The sequence below is a fragment of the Ceratotherium simum genome, chromosome 30, assembly GCF_057802395.1.
Source record: "Ceratotherium simum simum isolate JZ-2026a chromosome 30, ASM5780239v1, whole genome shotgun sequence".
Classification (NCBI taxonomy): Eukaryota; Metazoa; Chordata; class Mammalia; order Perissodactyla; family Rhinocerotidae; genus Ceratotherium; species Ceratotherium simum.
The window spans coordinates 23,348,854-23,373,689 of record NC_141929.1 but is presented as its reverse complement, the minus strand read 5'-3'; the positions used below and the strand labels follow the sequence as shown (position 1 = coordinate 23,373,689).

Sequence of the window (24,836 nt, the reverse complement as noted above, 5' to 3'; positions counted from 1 at the left end):
CGGGCCCAGGCTGCTGAAGCAGAGCATGCCGAACTTAACCACTAGGCCATGGGGCCAGCCCCTGAACTAGTTTTTAAAAAATATATCATGAAGGGGAATTGGCAAGCTTGAAAATCAAAGAATTCCATGTTTTTAAAAATAATTTTAAAAAACCAATTACCATCTGGTGCTTTTCTGAGATTAATCTATTTTATAAGAGAGGGAGGTGAGATAAAACTTTTTGATTCTGGAACATGTTCCATGTAATATTCTAGGCTCTATAGATATATATATATGTATATATTGAATGCAACTTTTCAAAGAAGGTGTTATTATTCCACTTTTATAGAAGATATAACAAAAGTTTTAGGTAATTTAAAATGTCACCAGGATCAAGTAAATTGAAGAGTCTACATTTGGAGAAATAAAAGAAAAAAAATGAGAGGTCTTGTCTAATCCCAAATCTATTTTTTCTATCTTTCCAACTTTCTTAGAGTATAGGAGAAGATAGTTAAGTATAAGGAAACTTAAGAGATAATTGGAATTTTAAAATAGCAACAGGAGTGAATCTCACAGAAAGCCTCTAATAGAAAATGAGAATTGGTGTTTTCAAGTTCTTTGAATAAATACCCAACAGTGGAATAGCTGGATCATAAGGTAGTTCTATCCTTGATTTCTTGAGGAATCTCCATACTGTTTTCCATAGTGGCTGCACCAGTCTGCACTCCCACCAGGAGTGTATGAGAGTTCCCTTCTCTCCACATCCTCTCCAACACATGTCGTTTCCTGTCTTGTTAATTATAGCCATTCTGGCGGGCGTGAGGTGATACCTCATTGTAGTTTTGATTTGCATTTCCCTGATAGTTAACCTGAAATTTATACAATGTTATAAACCAATGTTACTGCAATAAACAAAAAATAAATAAAAAAAAAAGAAAATGAGCAGCTCACTTTCACTATTTCAGATGTAAAGGAGAAAGAAAACAGGGGTGGATAACAAACATGCTATATTCTGTTGACCGCTTTTGGCCATTTTGTTAAGAAGAATCAGTTCTAGTTGTTCTCGAAAGTTCAACAGAACACAAAAATGCCATTTTCATTTCTTAATGATGCCTGCAATAATCTATTGCATTTAAAAAATATTTTCAAGGAAAAGCTTATATCTTAGGCAAAAGAACTTCATGCTTGGTTTTAGAGGACCAGATTTCATAATCTGGTTCTAACATTTAATACTATTATGACTCTGAAAATTTGCTTGAATGTTTCTTCGTTTAAGAAAACGTAGATGGAAGAATCTTACCTGCCTAAAACATTTTGATGATTCCACATGAAGATATTGGAAAATACAGTCAATTTTTAAAATACCCTATGTAAACACGGAATTAAGCTTGTTGGAGACAGTGCATACTGTGGCACTCGAGATGAGTAGTATGTAAAGAAAACATTGTTCACTCCCTAGTTATTTTGCTAAAGATCCCTTGAGAAGTTTTGGCTACTCGGCTATGTGATTAGGGGAATAGATAAGAGATGGATATGTTTTTTGGAAACTTGTGAAACTAATCAGGACCTTGGATCTAAAGCGGGTAGAGTGTTGGCCCAAGACACTGAGGCAAACTGGAAAGGAAAGAATGTTCAGATGACAATATTACCCGCTCTAAAAAGATCATAGGCAAAGGCATCCTTGCATCCAGGTGGAGAAGTGTTGGGGATCATGAATCTTCATGCATTAAGGGAAGAATAAATGAAAAGATGACATTTTATAAGTAAACCCATTTTTTCCTGCAATGAACTGATTTGATAATACTGACAAAAACGGAAACGCTCCAATGAGCTCAGTTCTGAAATTTTTGAATCTTTTAATATATCGGGGGAACCACATTCTAAAAGATTCAAACTGGTCACACATTCCACTTCAAGGAAGTTATGGAGATATATTGAGGCAAGCAAATAAAACAATAGGAATTCTCTTCCATCACATTTGAAAAAAAAAATGAGTGAACATTAATTTGGCCTTTGTTGCTCTACATAATCTCGTATAATTTACTTATTGATTTAGAAATACCAGGAAGAAAATGAACCATTATCAACTTTCATTGTCTTATTTTCTAGGCAGTATTCCCAATAAAGACCCAGCCCTGGTCATCCAATCATTGTGTTTATTTGTCCTTTATTTGTGTGTTCGTTTCTTCCCAGACTACTTATTTTGCCTAGGAATTACTTTATTTTGTCACTTACAGATAAGCATACATTTAATGAATTGAAAATCAAATGGTATTCAGTGAGTAAAAAGACCATGTCAGAGCAGACATTTAATGGAAACAAATAAAGGAGCCTGCACAGACCAAGAGAGGGAGGTACATGTGACTTCTTTCTGAATTGCTTGATAGAATTAGTAGAATGAGAAAGTTTGGGGCTTTCAGTTTTGTTTATTTGTTATAAAATTCTATTTCATTATTATTTTGGTGGTGGTGGTGATACTTTCTTTTGCTTTTATAAAAGGTGTCTGAGAGAACACCCAAACTTTATCACTTGGCTTTTGAAAAGCCTGCAGCCCAAGAAGGAAGGGGATATGAACAATTCTGTTAGGTAGCAACAGCACTAGGCAGAATTATTTGCTCTTCCCTTCAGCAGAGACAGCACGTAGGTCCATCACAATTGCCAATGGTGATTGATTAGTAGTGGTTGCATGGCGTACTATTCCAGGGAAGATCCTGTTATATCTGGGCAAAGCAGGGAAATGTCGTGACATATTAGTAATTAATGTCTCCCATTTGTGAAGGAGAGGAGTAAGAGACATATGCACTATATTTCCATCCCAAATGACATGATTTTGTGTCTTTTTCCAGGAGCAATATATTTACCCAAAGATTTCTAACTGTTTAGCTAAATTATCTCTTATTAAGTTTTGCATTTGCTCTTTCTGAAGTACACAGGCTGATACAACATTGGTTAAATGAGCTAATTATACTAAGGCAAGATAAAAATTCATAGAATTTTGCTCTAAGCTAAAACTCAATATTAAGAGTTATTCGCCATTTGCTTTCTAGAGTACAAATGCAACAAAATAAAGAACTTCCAAACTTTGAGAATTTGGCTTTTACTTGTTATTTGGACTTAGAACTAAATATTATATCTGTCCAACAACAAACCTTAATAAAGTAATTCCACCACTTCCAATGTCTATTCCAACAAGAGGGGTTAAAGAAGGGACATTTCTATTTATAACAGATATAGTAGAGAAATATCAAACTTCTGCTGGGGAATTGGACTCGATATCTCTAATGTCCCTTGAACGTATTTGTCTGTGTGAAAGGACACTATTTATATGCTACTGGGTTCATAGGCAATGATTTCTCTCTGGATCTGTCATCTTCACATGCTAAGCATTTTATAAAATTTAATACCTTATTTTCTATAATTTCATATATTTTGTAGACTTCTCATATCAAGGCAAGGACAACTGATCCATTCCTTCTTTAAATAACTAATTATCGAGTGCCTGTTATAGTGGTATGTGTATGGAACACAATGGCAAATACTAGCAGACACCATCTTTGCTTTCACGGAGCTTGCAGCCTGTAGATTTAGAAAGGTATTCATGGGGCCGGCCCGGTGGCGCAAGCGGTTAGGTGTGCGCATTCTGCTGTGGCGGCCCGGAGTTCGCTGGTTGGGATCCCTGGCGCGCACCGATGCACTGCTTGGCAAGCCATGCTGTGGTGGCGTCTCATATAAAGTGGAGGAAGATGGGCACGGATGTTAACCCAGGGCCAGTCTTCCTCAGCAAAAAGAGGAGGATTGGCAGATGTTAGCTCAGGGCCAATCTTCCTCACAAAAAAAAAAAAAATTAAAAAAAAAAGAAAGGTATGTGTGACCAAAAGGAACAACCGGATATACATGTAGTGAATGCTGTTGGTGCCCTGCTGAGATCACCTTTACCAGCTGGTGTAAGCATCTCTCCTTCCTCCTTGTGCTTTGACTGTTGGTTGACAACTACCTACATCTATCCTCCTCTCAGAGAATTGCTCCTGATCATACTAGAGCCTATTAGCTCAAGACCATAGCAACTCTCTGGCATACCTTGATTAACAACTAAGGGTGTTTCCCACTTGCTACAAGGTAGGACTTGTAGGTGAATTTATAACTGTGAGGTGAAATTTGTACACCAGACCTTCAGAAGGGATTGCAGCTTATCTCTAGCTGAGTTTACATTTTTTCTTTTCCCTTTGTATCCTGCCTCCCTCACTCCCATTGTCCCCAAAAATCTACTTGAGCAAAAACCCATACCTGCCTCAAACTTCACTTCTAGGGAACCGAACCTATGACAATGTATAATTGCAATTGTGAAAACTCAGGAAGTGTGGATGCTCCTTTCAGAACATATCAGAGGTGGAGTTTGACCTGCAAAGTATAAGGAAGGCTTTCTTTAGGAATTGAAAATGTATCTGAAATGTAAAGGATGCTTAGGAACTGTGCTGATAACAGGATGGGAAGAGTTTCCTAGTCAGAGGAAAACCTGTGTCATACAACCGAGGGAAGAAGCGTCATGGTGCATTTGAGGAAGAGAGATGGGTGATGAGGTTGAATCACAGAGAATAAGAGATGTGGTGCAAGGCAAGAGACTATGGGAAACCAGGTAAAGGGTAGACTTTTTAGGCCACTGTAAAGAATTTGGATTTTAATTTGTGTAATGAGAAGGCACTGAGCTTTTGAAGTAGGATAATAGGATCAGATGGAATTAAAAGTACATTTAACAAAGTAGGCTGAAATGTACAAAACTTACATATCTCTCCTGGTTACTCGGATTTATCGCCTAGTCTGCTTTCCCATCAGACAATCCATGGAACTAGCATTTGACCCAGCATAACCATCTGCTCTTTAAGCCTATTTATCACAGAGGACTGAGGTTCCTTTCTCTACTTATTCTATCTTGGAGCTGTGCTACACTTCCTTTCTCTCAGCAAACCCACACATATTGCCTAATATCTCTCTGCTATATTTATTTTCCAGGACAAAGACTAAACATTTTCCAAAACACTTGACTATTCAACAAGCGTTTTGGAATATTCTTGGTTCCAGGAAGCAGATAACTATTCAAAGAAGTTAAATTTGCCCATGTGCTCTTGAGCAGATGACTGGGAGAAAACCAGTGTGAGGATGAAAGTTTCATTAAGATATAGGGGATTTCAACAAGACACAAATGGAATCTGGCAATTTTCTTTGGTTACCTTAATCATTATGTACATAAGTTGATGACTTATTCAGAGGACATTGCCATCTTTTTTTTTTCCCCATTATTTTCTTATTAACTACACATCTGTAAATGGAGATCTGTGAAAAGAAAAGTCAATAAACCAATCATTGAGTGATATTTAAAATGACTCATGATGTTGGTGGAACTAACATTCTAGTGTTGAATAGAAGCTTAAAGCATGCTCATGGTTTAAGGAAAGTTTTATAATATAGTTGCCTTCATAATTAAATGGCATACCAGACTGGTGTGTGATGGTCAGCATTACAAGGGACGATCCAAAATGACCTATAGAATTGCCCACTGGCAAAGAGTTGCACAATAGATCAGAACATTGATTATTTATCAAGCTTTTTTTAAAGTCTATTCCAGGGATATTTTTTTTTGCTACAAATACGAGTTACTTGCTCCAGTAACTCATAGTCTAATAGTCATATCTCTGCACAAAATCTGCTGAATTTATCAGACGACATACACTGTTAAGAGTGAGATGCTCTTGCATCTAAAATATAATGAACTGAAAGGTTTGTTCTTGTTAAAATACATGGGTAGCTGGTCATATTTGGAATATGCCACCCCACATATGCCAGATTTATTACTGTGGATATAATGTCATCCTACTGACCTCAGTATAAAGTAGAGTTCACAGAAATTCCAATAATAATAAAAAAACCTGAGATATATTCTGCTTCAACTTCGCCATCAGGAACATAGTGTATCTCAGCAGTACCCCCTGCTGGTGACATGTAATTACAGTTAAATTATTTGTCAAATTGTTAAATTATTCTTATCAATGGTAGCCACCAGAATGACTCACCATAAACACATATAACTAAATCTATGTATACATGTATGTATGTATGTATGTATCTATCTATCATCATCTACCTATCTCTTTCTGGATTTCTCCACCTAAATATATCTAATTATAGATCCACTCATTCATATGTCATTGTGTGTGTGATATACACATACCCAAGCGTATGTTTTTGTATCTTCTTTGTCTAATTAACATTATAACATAGAAATTTGCCCATGTAATTTAAAAAATCTTCCTAATTATTATATTTAATAGCTATAGTATCTACTAATAAACACTTTTATTTATTTAATCATTTTATGAATCTGAAATGTTGGTTATTATTTTTTTTAAAATAGAAATGATGTACCAAAAATGCACTTAAAAGGATTTCTATACTAAAAAATTATAGTATTAGAATTATTGAGACAAAATGTAGGATTGTGTTAAGAGCTTGTTAGCTGGCAAACTCACTTTCTGAAAGAGTTGCACTAATGAGCACCTTCACCAGCATTCATCAGTTAATGTGAATGGCCATACTCAAACATTCATTAAGCATTGCCACTTTGAAGTGACTAACTTAATAAAGAAAATATGGTATTTAATTTTGATTATAATGTTTTTAAAAGTTTTTTCAACCCCTTAGATCAATAAATAACCATATTTTAACTGTCTGGTATAGTTTTCACTATAATCATACATAAGCACGTATAGTTTGTCACAATTATTTTATTTTACATTACCAGTATTGAAATTTCTAAACACGTGGATATATATTTAGATTATACACACACACACACAAACACACACACATTCCTTGTTGAATTTCTCCTTTTAGTGAAGAGATCTACATGTCTGTGAAGGTTTAAAAATGCCCAAACAAATTCTTAGACATTCTTCAATTGAAAGATGGAGTGTATGTCCCATCTCCTTGAATCTGGGTGGACTTATCACTACTCCAGCCCATAAAATACAGCTCGATGAATTCCAAACCTAGAGCATAAAAAGTCATATAACTTTCACCTTGTTTATTGTACCACTTGCTCTTGAAGATTTGACAAGCTGCCAAGTAGGAAGTCCAGCTACTCTCAGACAGTCATGCCAGAGGCAATATATAGATGCTTTGCCTAAGAGTATCACCTGAGTCCACCCTTCAGCCCTCACAACTCAGGCACCAGACAATTGAGTGAAGAAGCAACCATAGAAATGGATTCACAGTCCTTGCTTTTCCAGTCCCCCAGTGGTTGGGTCACCCCCAGTCATTTGAAGACACTTTGAAGCAGAGAAAAGTGGACCTCATTGTGCTTTTGCCAAATTCCTGACTCTCAGATTCAGTGAGTGTAATCAAATTGTTGTTCAACACCTCTAAGTTTTAGGGTCCTTTGTTTGTGGAACAATGTCCTCCTTCCATTTTTATACTGGGACTTTCAACCGATTTTCGATTCAGTGCCATTCTAGGCATCTTCTCTTGGAATAAATGTTCCCATTAATGTAGATAATTACCAAATCTTTAACATAACCCCTAAAATATAAATCCTGCACCAAAGTTCCTGTAATAATGTCCAAATATAAAAAGTGGATCCTAGAACATTCTGTTGCCAGAAGAGGAAGATGTAAGGAAGCAGCATCCATGTGCTGATCCATTAGCAAATATGCCCTAATAAGTATTTTGTGATCTAATTAGATGCTTTCCCATTTGCAGTCCTCTTCCTCAGGGAGGAACTAATAGGGAAGGAAGATTTGAAGCAAATCTAGTCACAAAAGACAAAAATGAAAAGTCTGTAACAATACAAAATAGACAGAGGAGCTGACAAGGGAATCCTGCCAACTCTTTAAAAAACAATGAATTTAGGATTGAGTTCTTGGAACTGCCATGCACTGGTATAAATTCAGAGTGCTTAAAGGATGGGACTAGAGCTCAGGGTCATTCATCAAAAGGCAGAATTGAAAGAGAATATCTTTCAATTTCCTTCTAATTCCATATTTTCATAAATTCAGTTTTGTGTCCTGAAGTTTACAAAGCAAGCTGTATACAAAATAATGGTTCCAACAAGTATGTGCAGAGCCGTGTTTCAGATATAAGTGGAAACACAGGTGATGATATTTTGTCAAGAAATCTTCCATTCAGTTCCCTCAGCATATAGACACTGTACAGACATTTCAAACCTTAGTGTTATTTCTTACTTTCCCTTGGTGTGTGTCATTCTGCATTCACACTCTAAGAGGCCAAGAGTGACGATAATATATCTCGTCCTTGGAGGTAATTACATATCTGATTCCAGCCAGTCCAATACGGGATTTCTGAATCACTTTTTCCTGGTGGTCTATTACAGTGATATCAGTAACTGTCGATAATCCATTAGCATATGAGCACTTGAGTTAAAGCAATAATTACCTGTCATTCTCACACTCACATCGCATATGGTTAGCATCTTTATCTGGTGACACTTCCATCTGGTGAAAGTAGAGAGAAAATAAACTGAAGCCAAAGAGATAATAAACTAAAATCCATTTCTCATTATTTGAGATGCTGATACATCAAAGAGCTTGAACGTGAAGGCTTTTTAAATTTAGAATTTACTTTGTTTTTTAAAAGAATAGCTTCAAAATGTATTACAGGGTAAACTTATAACACAGGTAAGTTGCAACCTCTGCTGAATCTGAACCTCTGCCTTCCCACGTGAGTCGTGATAAAGTCATCTGTTAGTTGAAGCAAAGATAAAGCCTACACCAAGTCTAAATAAGTAATTCCAGGCATGTAAAATGTATTCTAGTAATTGCATTGCTTTATTATCAACTTTTAATCTTTTTTTTTTTTTTTTAATTTTTAAAAAATTTTTTGTTTATTGCAGTAACATTGGTTTATAACATTGTAAAAATTTCAGATGTACATCATTGTACTTCTATTTCCGCATAGATTACATCATGTTCACCACCAAAATACTCATTACAACCCATCACCACACACATGTGCTGAATTATCCCTTTCACCCTCCTCCCTCCCCCCTTCCCCTCTCGTAACCACCAATCCAATCTCTGTCCCTATGTGTTTGTTTATTGTTGTTATTATCTACTACTTAATGAAGGAAATCATACAGTATTTGACCTTCTCCCTCTGACTTATTTCACTTTGCATTATACCCTCAATGTCCATCCATGTTGTCACAAATGGCTGGATTTCATCGTTTCTTATGGCTGAGTAGTATTCCATTGTGTATATATACCACAGCTTCTTTATCCATTTGTACCTTGATGGGCACTTAGGTTGCTTCCAAGTCTTGGCTATTGTGAATAACGCTGCAATGAACACAGGGGTGCATGTACCTTTACAAATTGGTGTTTTCAAGTTCTTTGGATAAATACCCAACAGTGGAATAGCTGGATCATATGGTAGTTCTATCGTTGATTTTTTGAGGAATCTCCATACTGTTTTCCATAGTGGCTGCACCAATTTGCACTCCCACCAGCAGTGTATGAGAGTTCCCTTCTCTCCACAACCTCTCCAACACATGTTGTTTCCTGTCTTGTTAATTATAGCCATTCTGACGGGCGTGAGGTGATATCTCATTGTAGTTTTGATTTGCATTTCCCTGATAGTTAGTGATTTTGAACATCTTTTCATGTGTCTGTTGGCCATCTGTATATCTTCTTTGGAGAAATGTCTGTTCAGGTCTTTTGCCCATTTTTTAATTGGGTTGGTAGTTGTTTTGTTGTTGAGATGCATGAGTTCTTTATATATTTTGGAGATTAAGCCCTTATCAGATGTATGGTTTGCAAATATCTTCTCCCAATTGTTAGGTTGTCTTTTCGTTTTGTTGATGGTTTCCTTTGCTGTGCAGAAGCATTTTAGTTTGATGTAGTCCCATTTGTTTATTTTTTCTATTGTTTCTCTTGCCTGGTCAGATGTGGTGTTTGAAAAGATGTTGCTAAGACTGATGTGGAAGAGCGTACTGCCTATGTTTTCTTCTAGAAGTTTCACAGTTTCAGGTCTTACATTCAAGTCTTTAATCCATTTGGAGTTAATTTTTGTGTATGGTGTAAGGTAAGGGTCTACTTTCATTTTTTTGCATGTGGCTATCCAGTTTTCCCAACACCATTTGTTGAAGAGACTTTCTTTTCCCCATTGTATTTGCTTGGCTCCTTTGTCGAAGATTAGCTGTCCATAGATGTGTGGGTTTATTTCTGGGCTTTCGATTCTATTCCATTGATCTGTGTGTCTGTTTTTGTGCCAGTACCATGCTGTTTTGGTTACTATAGCTTTGTAGTATATTTTGAAATCAGGGAGTGTGATACCTCCAGCTTTGTTCTTTTTTCTCAGGATTCCTTTAGCTATTCGGGGTCTTTTGTTGTTCCATATAAATTTTAGGATTCTTTGTTCTATTTCTGTGAAAAATGTTGTTGGAACTTTGATAGGGATTGCATTGAATCTATAGATGGCTTTAGGAAGTATGGACATCTTAACTATGTTAATTCTTCCAATCCAAGAGCACGGAATATCTTTCCATTTCTTTGTGTCTTCTTCAATTTCTTTCAGCAATGTTTTATAGTTTTCGGTGTACAGATCTTTCACCTCTTTGGTTAAGTTTATTCCTAGGTATTTTATTCTTTTTGTTGCAATTGTAAATGGGATGGTATTCTTAATTTCTCTTTCTGCTACTTCGTTGTTAGTGTACAGAAATGCAACTGATTTTTGTATGTTGATTTTGTATCCTGCAACTTTACCATAGTCGTTTATTTCTTCTAAAAGTTTTCTGGTGGATTCTTTAGGGTTTTCTATATATAAAATCATGTCATCTGCAAATACTGACAGTTTCACTTCTTCCTTTCCAATTTGGATCCCTTTTATTTCTTTCTCTTGCCTGATTGCTCTGGCTAGGACTTCCAATACTATGTTAAATAGGAGTGGTGACAGTGGGCATCCTTGTCTGGTTCCTGTCCTCAGAGGGATAGCTTTCAGTTTTTCACCATTGAGGATGATATTAGCTGTGGGTTTCTCATATATGGTCTTTATTATGTTGAGGTACTTTCCTTCTATACCCATTTTATTCAGAGTTTTTATCATAAATGGATGCTGGATCTTGTCAAATGCTTTCTCTGCATCTATTGAGATGATCATGTGATTTTTATTCTTCATTTTATTAATGTGGTGTATTACGTTGATTGATTTGCGAATGTTAAACCATCCCTGCATACCTGGAATAAATCCCACTTGATCATGGTGTATAATCTTTTTAACGTATTGTTGTATGCGATTTGCTAGTATTTTGTTGAGGATTTTCGCATCGATGTTCATCAGTGATATTGGCCTGTAATTTTCTTTTTTTGTGTTGTCCTTGTCTGGTTTTGGTATCAGGGTAATGTCAGCTTCGTAGAATGAGTTAGGGAGCTTCCCCCCCTCCTCAATTGTTTGGAAGAGTTTGAGAAGGATAGGTATTAACTCTTCTTTGAATGTTTGGTAGAATTCACCAGGGAAGCCATCTGGTCCTGGACTTTTATTTTTGGGGAGGTTTTTGATTACTGTTTCGATCTCCTTACTGGTGATTGGTCTATTCAAATTCTCTACTTCTTCTTGATCCAGTTTTGGAAGGTTGTATGATTCTAAGAATTTATCCATTTCTTCCAGATTGTCGAATTGGTTGGCATATAGTTTTTCATAGTATTCTCTTATAATCTTTTGTATTTCTGAGGTGTCTGTTGTAACCTCTCCTCTTTCATTTCTGATTTTACTTATTTGTGCCTTCTCTCTTTTTTTCTTGGTGAGTCTAGCTAAAGGTTTGTCAATTTTGTTGATCTTTTCAAAGAACCAGCTCTTGGTTTTATTAATTTTTTCTATTGTTTTTTGGTCTCTATTTCATTTATTTCTGCTCTGATTTTTATTATTTCCCTTCTTCTACTGATTTTGGGCTTTGTTTGTTCTTCTTTTTCCAGTTCCTTTAGGTGCATTGTTAGATTGTTTATTTGAGATTTTTCTTGTTTGTTGAGATAGGCCTGTATTGCTATAAACTTCCCTCTTAGAACCGCTTTTGCTGTATCCCATAAATTCTGGCATGTCGTATTTTCATTTTCATTTGTCTCCAGGTATTTTTGATTTCTTCTTTGATTTCTTCGTTAACCCAATCGTTGTTCAGTAGCATTTTGTTTAATCTCCATGTATTTGTGGCTTTTCTGATTTTCTTCCTATAGTTGATTTCTAGTTTCATACCGTTGTGGTCAGAAAAAGATGCTTGGTATTATTTCAATCTTCTTAAATTTATGGAGACTTGTTTTGTGGCCTAATATGTGATCAATCCTGGAGAATGTTCCATGTGCATTTGAAAAGAACGTGTATTCTTCGGTTTTTGGATGGAATGCTCTGTATATATCTACTAGGTCCATCTGTTCTAGTGTGTCGTTTAAGGCCAATGTTTCCTTATTGATCTTCTGTTTGGATGATCTATCCGTTGGTGTAAGTGGAGTGTTAAAGTCCCCTACTATTATTGTGTTACTGTCTATTTCTGTTTTTATGTCTGTTAATAATTGCTTTATATATTTAGGTGCATCTACATTGGAGTGCGTAGATATTTACAAGTGTTATATCCTCTTGTTGGATTGTTCCCTTGATCATTATGTAATGCCCTTCTTTGTCTCGTTTTACAGTTTTTGTTTTAAAGTCTATTTTGTCTGATATGAGTACTGCTACCCCTGCTTTCTTTTCATTGCCATTTGCGTGGAGTATCTTTTTCCATCCCTTCACTTTCAGTTTGTGAGTGTCTTTAGGTCTGAAGTGTGTCTCTTGTGCGCAGCATATATATGGGTCTTGTTTTTATCCAGTCAGCCACCCTATGCCTTTTAATTGGAGCATTTAGTCCATTGGCGTTTAAAGTAGCTATTGATAAGTATGTACTTACTGCCATTTTTAACTTTTTTTTCCCTCAGTGTTTTAGTAGTCCTTCTCTGTTCCTTACTTCTTCTATACAGAATTGATGGTCACTTTAGTTTTGACCTCTGTCTGAAAGCTGTACTCTTTAACTACCCTCCTCCCTCCTTTTGTTTTTGATATCATATCCAACTTCTTTTTGTGCATTTGTATCCATTACGTTCTAATCGTGGAAATAGATAATTTTTCCTATTTGTGGTCTTCTCTTTTCCCCTTAAATCAGTCCCTTTAACATTTCTTGTAACACTGGTTTCTTGGTGACAAACTCCTTTAATTTTTGCTTGTCTGGGAAATTTTTGATCTCTCCTTCCATTTTGAGCGATAACCTTGCTGGGTAGAGTATTCTTGGCTGTAAGTTTTCCTTTTAGCACTTTAAATATATCGTGCCATTCTCTTCTAGCCTGTAAGGTTTCTGCTGAGAAGTCAGCTGATAGCCTTATGGGGTTTCCTTTGTATGTAACTTGACATTCTCTTGCGGCTTTTAGGATTCTCTCTTTATCTTTAATTCTGGACATTTTGATTATGATGTGTCTTGGTGTGGGCCTCTTTGGGTTTATCTTGTTTGGGGCTCTCTGTGCCTCCTGTACCTGGATGTCTGTTTCCTTCCTTAGGTTAGGGAAGTTTTCATCTATTATTTCTTGAAATAGATTCTCTGCCCCCTTGTCTCGCTCTTCTCCTTCCAGGACACCTATAACACGGATGTTAGTGCGCTTGATGTTGTCCCAGAGGTCCCTTAGACTGTCCTCACTCTTTTTAATTCTTTTCTCTTTTACCTGTTCACCTTGGGTAATTTCTTCTAGTCTTTCTTCCAGCTCACAGATCCGTTCTTCTGTATCCTCTACTCTGCTTTTGAGTCCCTCTAATGAATTTTTCATTTCCAGTATTGTATTCTTCATTTCTGATTGGGTCTTTTTTATATCTTCCATTTCTTTGTTCACATTCTCACTGAGTTCATCTATTCTTCTCCCCAGATCAGTTAGCATCCTTAACACTCTTAGTTTGAACTCTCTGTCGGGTAGGTTGCTCATTTCTGTTTCACTTAGTTCCTTTTCTGGGGTTTTGTCCTGTTCCCTTACTTGGAATGTATTCTTTTGCCTCCTCATTTTGCCTCTTTCCCTGTGCTTGTGTCTATGTATTAGGTAGATCAGCTACGTCTCCTGCTCTTGGATAGGTGACCTTATGTAAGTGATGGCTTAGGAGGCTTCCAGTGTGCTTCCCTCAGTTCTCAATGTTCCAGGGGTGGCCCCTATGTGGGCTACGTGTGTGCTTCTATTGTGGCCTGTTAGCTCTCCCTATAGGCGCCCAGGGAGGCTGAGTTATGCTCCTGGCCAGCTGTTGTAATGCTCAGCTGCTTGTAGTTGTTGTGGGCCCTTCAGTCTCTTTATCAGGTGTGAGGAGCCCCAGCACAGTTGGCTGCAAGTTCTAATACCACATCTGTGTTGCAGTATTTCTTTTAAGTGAGTAGGCCCCCAGCGTGGCAGGTTGTTAGGCTCAGGGCCTTAGAATTGCTGTAAACCTCTAGCCTATTAGGTCTCTTGTCAGCTCTCTGAGGATTGCAGCTGGGTGGGGCTGGCCTCAGGCACAGGAGCACCCAATTGTTTCAGGCTTTGGAAGGTGGGGCAAACCTCCTATGTGGGTCTTTGAGAAGCACAAGTCTTCTGCAGCTGACAAGCCCTGCCGCCCACAGGTCCACACACACAGTCAACACAGTCCTCCCCCGTGTGCGCGCCCCGACCTCCCCAAGCGGACCCAGTCTCTCCACGGCGGGAGCCCCACACACTCCGCCACCACCCCACACTCTCCACCCGCTCCTTGTGCACACCCTGCCCCGCTCAAGTCAGCTCAGTTGCCAGGCTGCAGAAAATCCAGTCACCAATCTATGCAGGCCCACACGTTGCCTGAGGGTTTGTTGTTAGGTGGGGCCAGTCTCTAGGGTGGGCTGCCTGCCCTGGCTGAGCTGGATTAAATCGGTGCTCTAGCGGGTGGAGCAGACCCTGGGCTAGCAGGTCTCAGGGAAAACTCCAATGGCGTCTGTGTCAGCACACTCACACCAGGCCACAACAATGGCCGCCGCCAATGTCCCAGTCCCTGGAGAGGTCTCACCCCTCACCGAGATGCACTCAGGGCCTATTAGGTGAGTCTCTTGTCACCGAAGCACTGTGCACCTTTCTTTCTGGTGATTTTAGGATGCTTTCTGGAACGGGTGAGTTTGTGCGCGGGCCCTTTAAGAGCCAGTTTTAGTTTCTTTGTGAACCGGGTTTTCTGGGGGTGTTCCCCAATGCTTTAGTAGCAGGCAAAGTCAGATATTATGCCGCTGGTCTCGATTGTGCTGGGTCCACAAAATGCCCACAGCGGGGGCGCTCCCGGCTCAGGGCCCCGCGCCTCCAGGGAGGCTGCGCACCTGTGAGCTGCTCCCGGCGGCCGTGAAGCTGGCGGCTTGTGAAGGCGGCGTTTTTCCTCTCCGGAAGGGAGTCTCTGCCTCTTCCACCCCAGTTAGGATTGTCCGTTGTTGCAGGAGTTCCTCTTATCCAGTTTTCAGCTCTGTCTCAGGGGTAATTTTTCCACGAGTAGTTGTAAATTGGCTGTGTCCACGGGAGGAGGTGAGTTCAGAGTCTGCCTACGCCGCCATCTTGACTCCCTCTCTCAACTTTTAATCTTGAATTAACAATAAAGTCTGAATGGTATGTTTGGGGAAAATTGAACGTGCAATTAATAGAACTCGGGCAGATTTCAAGTCCTACTACCCATGTGTCTCAGAAAAGTTAGTTCATTCTTTCAAATTGACTCTTTTTTATAATGAGGAAAATGACATATATAGATTTCACAGTTCTAAATTTCAAATAAAAACATTTGTAAAGCTTCTCTCACATAATCTAAGATAAAACTTTCAAGTCTGGAACCCATAGAGGGGATCAATATCCTATCCTCTACTCTGAGAAATGTTTGAAAACAAATAGAGGCTAGCGCCATCTTCTGTTAGCAACCAGTTTTCCCAGGTAGAACCTTATGCAGAAGTTTTGCATTTCTCCTTCTAACGTTGAGGGAATATATTAATCCCCTGTCTGCATTACTATAGAAGGAAGAAATGTTGAAACTGCATCAGAATAAGATGACTTGAGAGAAGAATAAATTTGTGAAATTATACATTTACAAGATACAATTTTAGTTTTAAAAGGGGGGGGGCTAAAGTAAAAGATGAACCTGGGCACGTTTTTAAGTGGCAATATTCTTGTAAGTTATATCAGCTGGATACTTGTAGACAACTGGGGCATTGAGCCACTTGGTGAAGTTTCCCGAAAGGAAGCAGATCACTCCAGGTTAACGGTTTGTGGAAGGAGGAAATATGAAGAAACAGGAGCTTTGTAATCATTCAGATCTAAGCACAGATTCTAGCTCAGTAGTTTAATACATGCGTGAATAGGGACGACATACTGATCACTCTGAACCTGTGTCTTTATAAATTGAGTGTGTAGTGTTCATCAAACATACCAGTTTCTATGGATTTCATTGCTACTCTCTGTCCCAACACTTATTGACAGGTTCACCCAGCAGAAACTCACATTTTAGGGAAACTTATGCTAAAAAATTCTGATGCTAAGAAATACAATTTCTCTTTACTGTTTATTATATATGCAATGTTTAATCTTTTGATTTGTTTTTAATATTTTAAAAAGTAACAGTAATTTATGAATACAATTTGAGAAAAACCCAAAGAGCATAAAAAGGAACAGAATAGAAGTGAAATTTTCCCTTTACTCAAAGCAAACACCACTAAAAAGTTTCAGGAAAATTTCTTCTAGAAAAAAAAATGAGTCATAGTCCAGTGTGTACACACATATTTTTATCTATATTACTAATTTTGTGTAATTTATACTCTTCTGCATCTTGCTTTTTGATATAAAATACTTAGGAAAATACCTTTCTTCATCAGGACAAACTGTATATATACATACATATATATATACACACGCACACAATATGTATATTATCAGAAATTAGTGATTTGTAGAATGTATTTATCAGATCTCTTAATTAAGACATTTGAAAACGGCAGAAACCAAGAAGAACATATTATTTCAACCAAGGAGATAGGGCTGGAGAGCCAGTACTCTTGATATGGATTTGCTCAGACTATAAATGGAGGTGGAATTTTTATAGGTGTTAATTAGAATTGTGATGGAATATAGACTCTACCCATCTCTCTCTTAATAAAGCCCTTCTGCGAAAGGGAACAGTGTAAGGTGGAAAAAACAATGAACTGAATTCAAACCACATCTCAGCCACTTGCTTTTCATGTATACTAGACAGATATCTTACCTCCTCAAGTCTCAGTTTTCTCATACTAAAAAAAAAGGCAAAACCTATCCACTTTTCTTTTTAAAGCAGGCTACAGAGTTGGAGAATATATTTGCAAATCACATAGGCAAAAGATTAATATCTAGAATATATAAAGAATTGTCCAAACTGAACAGTAAAATAAATAGTCCAATTAGAAAATGGGCAAAAGGTATGAAAATACATTTCTCTTAAGACAATAAAAAGATGGTAAATAATCAAATGAAAAGGTACTCAGTGTCATCATCCATTAGGGAAATGCAGATCAAAACCACAAGGAGTTATCACTTCATCCTCACCAAAATGGCTTCAAAAAATGATAACCCTGGGGCTGGCCCAGTGGCGTAGTGGTTAAGTTCTCAGGCTCAGCTCTGGCGGCCCAGGGTCCTCAGGTTCAGATCTTGGGCATGGACCTACGCACCGCTTATCAAGCCATGCTGTAGCAGGCATCCCACATATAAAGTAGAGGAAGATGGGCACAAATGTTATCCCAGGACCAATCTTCCTCAGCAAAAAGAGGAGGATTGGCAATGGATGTTAGCTCAGGGGTAATCTTCCTCACATACACACACACACACACACACACACACAAAATGATAACCTGAAATGCTGGTGAAGGTGCAGAGAAATTGGATCACTCTTGGGTTGCTGATGGGAATGTAAAATGCTATAGCCACTCCAGATAAGTGTTTGAAAGTTTCTTTGAAAAGTAGTCATGCAACTACCATATGACCTAACAATTGCGCTAATAAGCATTTATCCCAGAGATATAAAAACGTGTGGTCCCACAAAAGCCTGTATATGAATGTTTACAGCAGCTTTAGTCATAATAGCCCCAAACTGGAAACAGTTTTATGTCTTTCAATATGTTAATGATTAAATAAAATCTGGTACATCCGTACCATAGACCACTAGTCAGCAATAAAAAGGAACATATAATTGATACACACACCAATCTGGATGATCTCAGTGAATTATCCTGAGTGAAAAAAGCCAGTCTCAAAGGTTACCTACTCTATTATTCCATTTTTATAGCATTCTTGAAATGACAAAATTATGGCAATAAAGAATCATCAGGTTGTCAGAGTTTAATGAGGAAGTGAGGGTTGTAAGGAAGCGGATGTGTCTGGAAAGAGACAACAGGAAGAATCATTGTGGTGATGGAAATGTTCTGCATCTTGACTGTATCAATGTCAATATGCTGGTGTTGATATTGTGCTATACTTTTGCAATATGCTACCATTGAGGAAAACTGGGTAAAGGCCACATGGGATCTTGTGTACTATATTTTGTAACTGCAGGTGATAAAGTTATCTCAAAAAAAGTTTAATAATAAAAAAAATACTATTCCCCTGTTATATGTTCTTCTATGCTCATCCATAGTATGATGAGAAAGCTGTAGTATTCAAATCGCTGTACCCTTATATATAATGTGTTGTTTTTCTCTGGACAATTTCGAGATTTTTTTCTCTTTACTTTTGATTTTCAGCAATTTTGTTATGGTGTGTCTAAGCTTGGTTTGCTTTGAATTCATCCCCCCCCCCCATGACAGTCACTTTTCCAGCTACCGTCCCCACCACACACACACACACACATACACACACTCCACAATCTGGCTGCTTTTGTGTTTTCCTCAGAATCCTTAGGTATTTTATTTGCCTATTTTGTCTAGTTTTTGTGATTGGCATCAGAATTGTTTTGATGGGGAGTTGAATGCTGTTCTGATAGAAGAATTATAAATTTTGAAGTTTGTCATTTTAATATTTTTATACCCCAGTCATGCCTTTAGAATACTCTAATCTATATAATATACAGTGAATATATATAATTAATTATATATGTTGTTTTATATGTCTAGATATAATATTAATACATTTATATAAATATATATATATAAAATTATGTATCTAGTTATCTAACAAATCCATGACTCCTCTTCCTGTACTTACGCAATAATGTACAAATAAGAGCCTGTCAGAAGAGCATGTGGAACTGAATTGAATTGGAAACTCTTGTAATAATCTCTTTTGGTCAACTATAGCAAAGTGATAGAAAAGTATTTCAGACTCATTTGTCCTAGAAAATCCTATTTATTATACCCTACTTTTTGAGACCCTCATGAAACTAAAGATTCTAATAATCTTTCATCAATCTTTATTAGAATTGCAGAGGAGAACTCTTATTTGTTGCTTTTTTTCACTGAGGCACAGGAGCTGCACCAATATTTTTTTTAAAAATTCCCCTTGCTGGAAATAAATAGCATTATCAGATGATGTTTAAGTGATCTTAGGCACCCAGAAGGCAGCGAAACATATTGCTCCTTTGAAGGTCACTCTAAAGCCCTGCTTCCTATCATTCGGACCCAACATTCCCTAGGGGCTCTTTGCAGCTCTGCTCTGGACAGCGACATATCTCTGCAGGCTGTATTCCACACACACGGTTCAGAGAGGCTGATTTTGCTTATCAGAGAAGAGGAGCAGAGATCACAGACAGCCCACTCTCTGCTCAGAGCATAAATGAATCCCCCTAATTAACTGATCAAAATCTGCTATGGCTCCATAATTTTTTGCAGTCCTAAATGCAGACTTATTAACATGCACAATAGCCTTTTTACTTTCTCGCCGCCTCTGAGTTCTCCGGTGTTTTCTAGTAATTCTATTTTCATCTTGCATCTTTTGCAAGGTCCCCAGTCACGCCATGCTCTCCCGTGCCTCTGTAGCTTTACAGCAGGTTATTCTTTCTATGTGAACTTCCTTTGCCATCTTCACCCTCTCTAAGCTTCATCTCTGTATGATCTCTCTGATTGATAACTAATATTGCATATCATTGCAAACTGTATAGCTCTAAATGATAGCTAATATTATTGTGTCACAGTTTACCTCTATTGTTAAATTCAACACAATTTTTCTGTGTAGCTAACATAACCAGGCACTATACTAATTTCTGTAAATATGATCCCTTCATTCATTTATTCCACAAATATGTATTAAGTGCCTACTATGTGCCAAAAAATTTCTAGATTCTTAGAGTATGGTAGAGAACACAGAGACAAAGACCCTCATCATGGAGCAAACCTTCTCAGAGGGAAGATTAACAGCACATAAGCAAATATAAAATTATGATAGTAGATAGTAATGCATGCAATGGAGAAATAAAAAGCTAAGTAAGGAGATAGCTCTTAATCTCTCCGTTACAGATCTCACAATCTGATGGGGGAAATAGATTTATAAAAATTAAACTAAATGAAATATAGTGTTATTGGAAAGTAGCTTTAGGATAATAAAGAAAAGCAGATTAGAAGAACATAGACCAGCCATTGGATGAGAGGAGTATGGGTGAGATTCTTAACAATCTGAATTTTGAAGATGTGAAGAAGTTGACTAGGTGGAAATGAGAGAGGAATGCACTCCAGGCTGTAGTACCAGCATAAAAAAGGACGTAGCACTATTTTCCAGCATAGAATACGGGACTCTAAGCATGATCGTACAAAGAGAACATTATTCATGAGATGAAGCGTAGCATCTTCGCAAATCTACAACGTGAACATTTTGTGGTGGGACATGGCTTAAGTTTCATGATGTTCTTTGTAAACAGCCCTAATCTGAACATCTAAGTTGTTAAACATCTAAACTTGTATTTGAAAAATTATTCCTATATCTTCTATCTATAAAGCCTCACCTCAACCTGAATGATGTTGATCCTCTTTCATTTTGAATATGTCACAGTCCAGCTTAAGAACTTCACTTGGGAATTTCTCTTGCCATAAGAATTTAATTGATTTCCATTGCTCTTTCAATATCTACTACTTTATAAACATATCTAGATAAGCAATATATCTCCATCTCTATCTCTGAAGCTGAATTGAATACTGTTGTCGTTTGAATGCATAAAAGGCACATTATTTATTGTTCACTCCAACCTTATGTATCATTATTCAAATTTAACTAATGAGGAGACAAGCTCAGAGAACATAATCAGAGTCATGATTATAGGAATAATAGCTAGTGTTTATTGAATAATTGGTATCTATTATCCATTTTTTTAAGTACTTCATAAATATTATCTCATTTAATGCTTACCATATCAGCCAAACATTATTATATCTATTTTATAGATGAAGATACTGAACATGTAACGTATCCAGGGACATAGAGCCAGCAAGCAAGAGAAGTGCAGAGTCAAACCCAAAGCCATATGGCTCCAGGGGCCATTCCTCTTTCAGTATAACATGGGGCCTTCCTGATGCTGGGAGAAGAAAAGGATGGGGAACAGGATAGCATCTGGCTTCATATTAGTGCCCATCTTTGTATATATAAAGGATGGCGAAATTTCTACACCCTTAATAAATAGTAATGCTAAATCTTCTAAGTCAGCAATAGAAAGTACGGAGGACTAACTGGCCTGCACCGTCATGCTTCAGTCTCATAGATTTACCATTTTTTTGGAATCATGTTCTGATTTTTGCAATCATGATCTATTGATGTTTGGGTAATTCTGTTCTCTCATATTCTTACTCTCGATTTCTCTTTCTCTTGCGTGCTCTCTCCCTCATTTTTTCTTATCTCTGACCTAGATCTTTGATTCAGAGGGCATACATGTGAAAGATTAGAGAATAAAATTAACATTTGTCCAAGGATAAAGGATAACAAGAAAATAGTAATGACATAGAGAGCTTTACCTGGCTTGTATGGTATGCTAATCCGTGGACAACTTTTAGCCTAGTTTCTGTTCTGTTCTTCACATGGCATATAATGAATTTGCCTGAGAAAAACACTATGTGGATCTCTCTTAGATGAATTCCAGGAATAAAAAAAGAAAGGAGGTTGAATTCTCTTTGTGTTTATCTACATCCACAATCACAATTATAACCAGTGGACTAGCTTGTATCCAGTGTAGTAGTTACCGAGGAAGAATTTATCCTTCAATTATTTTCTTCCCTTCTTCAATCCATTTTGTTATGTTCATTTTTATCTTATCAGATTTAAATTCAATAAATGCTAATCCACCAATTATTCTTCAATACTTTCTTTTATACTTCTACAAAAACCCACCTTAGATTATAATATAATAACTACAATATCTGTGAAGGCATCAGTAATAAAATGATGTTTTCATTAGAGAATATAATGAATATTTGAATAAAAGAAACAACGGATCGATGAATAAAGGAAAGAACGTATTGGTGGCTGAATGAATGGAAAACAACTCGGCTGTCTGGGGTGGTGAGGAAGCCATTGCTGCTGAATTGAAACTCATTCCTGACGCATATGCACCCCGTCCAACCACCTGGGTCACTTCTCTGTGCCAGGAGCCAGCCACAGGTGGTGCAGGCTTTCTGTGTAATCTTTCTAAATGCTGTCTCATCTGCCAGCACCTACTCTTGCTCCTGGTGTGAGCAGCCCCACCCTCTGGCTGTGATCATTTGCTTCTGGACATGCTGTTTTTCTACTTGTCAAGTAGACCAACATTACTACACTTGCATAAAATGAATAATCAGCACTTTGAGGAGCCATTTTTTGCTCCTAAAATGAGTTTATTACGGGTTTATTTTTCATTGCCTATCAAACAGATGTTGCCTGCTCTCAGAGGAATTTTCTGCGCTTCCAGTCGCTCTCGCTGGGTGGATAGCCAGATGCTCGAGCGCTCTGCAGAGCTGCACATGAATGCCAGGGAGGTGAGTGAATCTGCCTCAGCCATGCGAAAGGAAATCAAAGTGTTGCCGGGCATGGCGGGACAGTGGGTGGCTGTTGCTTCAAAATGGGAAAACGCAAACAAGTATAGAACAGATGCAAGACAAGTTCCGACTGCTGTGGAAGCAGCTTGATGCAGTAGAAAGAGCATCAGATTTGGAACCAGACTGACTTAGGTTGAAATCCCAAATGCCACTTGCAGTCTCTGTGAGTTTAGCTCTTTGCTTCTTCTTTAAATTATAGATTTTAACACCCAAATGATAGAGTTCCTGGAGGGGCTATGTCCTGGTGTATAATAGATAATCAATAAATATTAGCTAATCCACCTTTTTCTTACTCACTGTTAATCTGAATGATTGGACCAAGCCATTTTTTAATCATCTTGTTTGTTAATAATATATCCCAGACATATCTATCATGTATCTATCTACCCATCATCTATCTATCCATCTAACCATCTACCTATCTACCAATCTACCCATCCATCTATCTATAAAATTACCTTATTATGTTAAATGGCTACAATTTGTGAATCACCATAATAAATACTAATTCATGAACAAATAAGTTACTTCATTTTTTTTATTTGTGTAAACACTGTCACAGTGAACATTTGCACACACACACACAGTCACATGTTTCAGTGCACTTGTCTGATAATTAATTTAGGAGAAATGTCTCAAACAGGATTTGCTGAGTCAATTTGCATTTCCACTAATAATATCTGAGAATTATTTTCCCACAACCTAATAAACAGGGAGCATTAATGAAATTTTAAACCGTTTCCTTTTCATTATTTTGTTAGGCGCAAGAATGAGTATCTTTCAAATACTCATTGGTAATTTGTCTTCTTTTTGATCTGCCTACTGAGAGGGTTGTGAGTACAGCATCTTTTTTTGTTTTGTTTGATGAGGGGTGAGGTAGTTCAAAAACTAAGTTGGAAAGATAACTTCACACAACTGTGGCAGAGAAACTCAGTGCTCACCAAAATTCCACGTGAAACTACATTTCTCCACCTCCTTTGCAATTGCATAGACTTAAAAAATTTTTTTTGTTTTGTATTTATTATAAAAAGAAGCACACAAATAAGAATAAAGAAAATATATTGGTACAATTTAAAGATTCATAAAATGAATACCCTCATATAAAACATTCAGATTAAAATGAATTTGCTGAAATAATGGCAAGAAAAAATTATGGAAAAATGTATAATTAATGCCTTTTCGAGCTTTGTGAAGGTATGATCGACAAGCAAAATTGTATATATTAGAAGTGTACAATGAGATGATTTGATTTTGAGTAAGAAATAAACACATCAGATTAAGCCACTGAGATGTGCGGCAGCTAGAATTAATTACCCTTATTTAAAACAGTGTCAAGGTGAAACTGCCAGTCATGACTCAGTGATGACAACGAGAGATTATCTTGGCTTAACCTAAGACAGAATGGCGGTAAGTATACATATATTTATTTATACATGTCCATGGTTGTGTGTAAACAGTGTCACCGTGAACCCAGATTTATAACACCCTGTTTATAGATATTTCCACGACATCACATAATCTTCTATGTACTCTTGGATTTCCTAGTCACAAAATAAGTAAACTCAAAGATCTTCCCTGGATGCCTGCTCTGAAATTTGAGCTATTAAAAAAATGCTATATAGACAAACCCAAACAAACAGACACATAAACAAAACACAAGGACTTCGGAAACACAAAGGCACAGTTTCAAATCCCAAAGATGTTCTTATAAACTATGAGATCTCCAGTAAGCTAGTCAACTTTCCCTAAGCCCCCTTTTGCTCATTTGTACACAGAGAATGGGGATCGCTCCCGTAAGATCTTTCTAAGAGTTAATTGAGCTAGT

General features: G+C 37.3%; 1 long non-coding RNA gene across 1 annotated transcript in view; it reads left to right on the top strand.

The window, feature by feature from the left end:
• Positions 1–14,920: 14,920 nt before the first annotated feature.
• LOC147913121 (uncharacterized) overlaps positions 14,921–24,836 on the top strand; it is a 29,636-nt gene continuing 19,720 nt past the window's right edge. The window contains exons 1-3 of the long non-coding RNA XR_015549160.1: positions 14,921–15,076; positions 22,847–22,951; positions 24,341–24,418. This is a non-coding gene — a long non-coding RNA (uncharacterized LOC147913121). The remainder of the gene's footprint in view (positions 15,077–22,846; positions 22,952–24,340; positions 24,419–24,836) is intronic.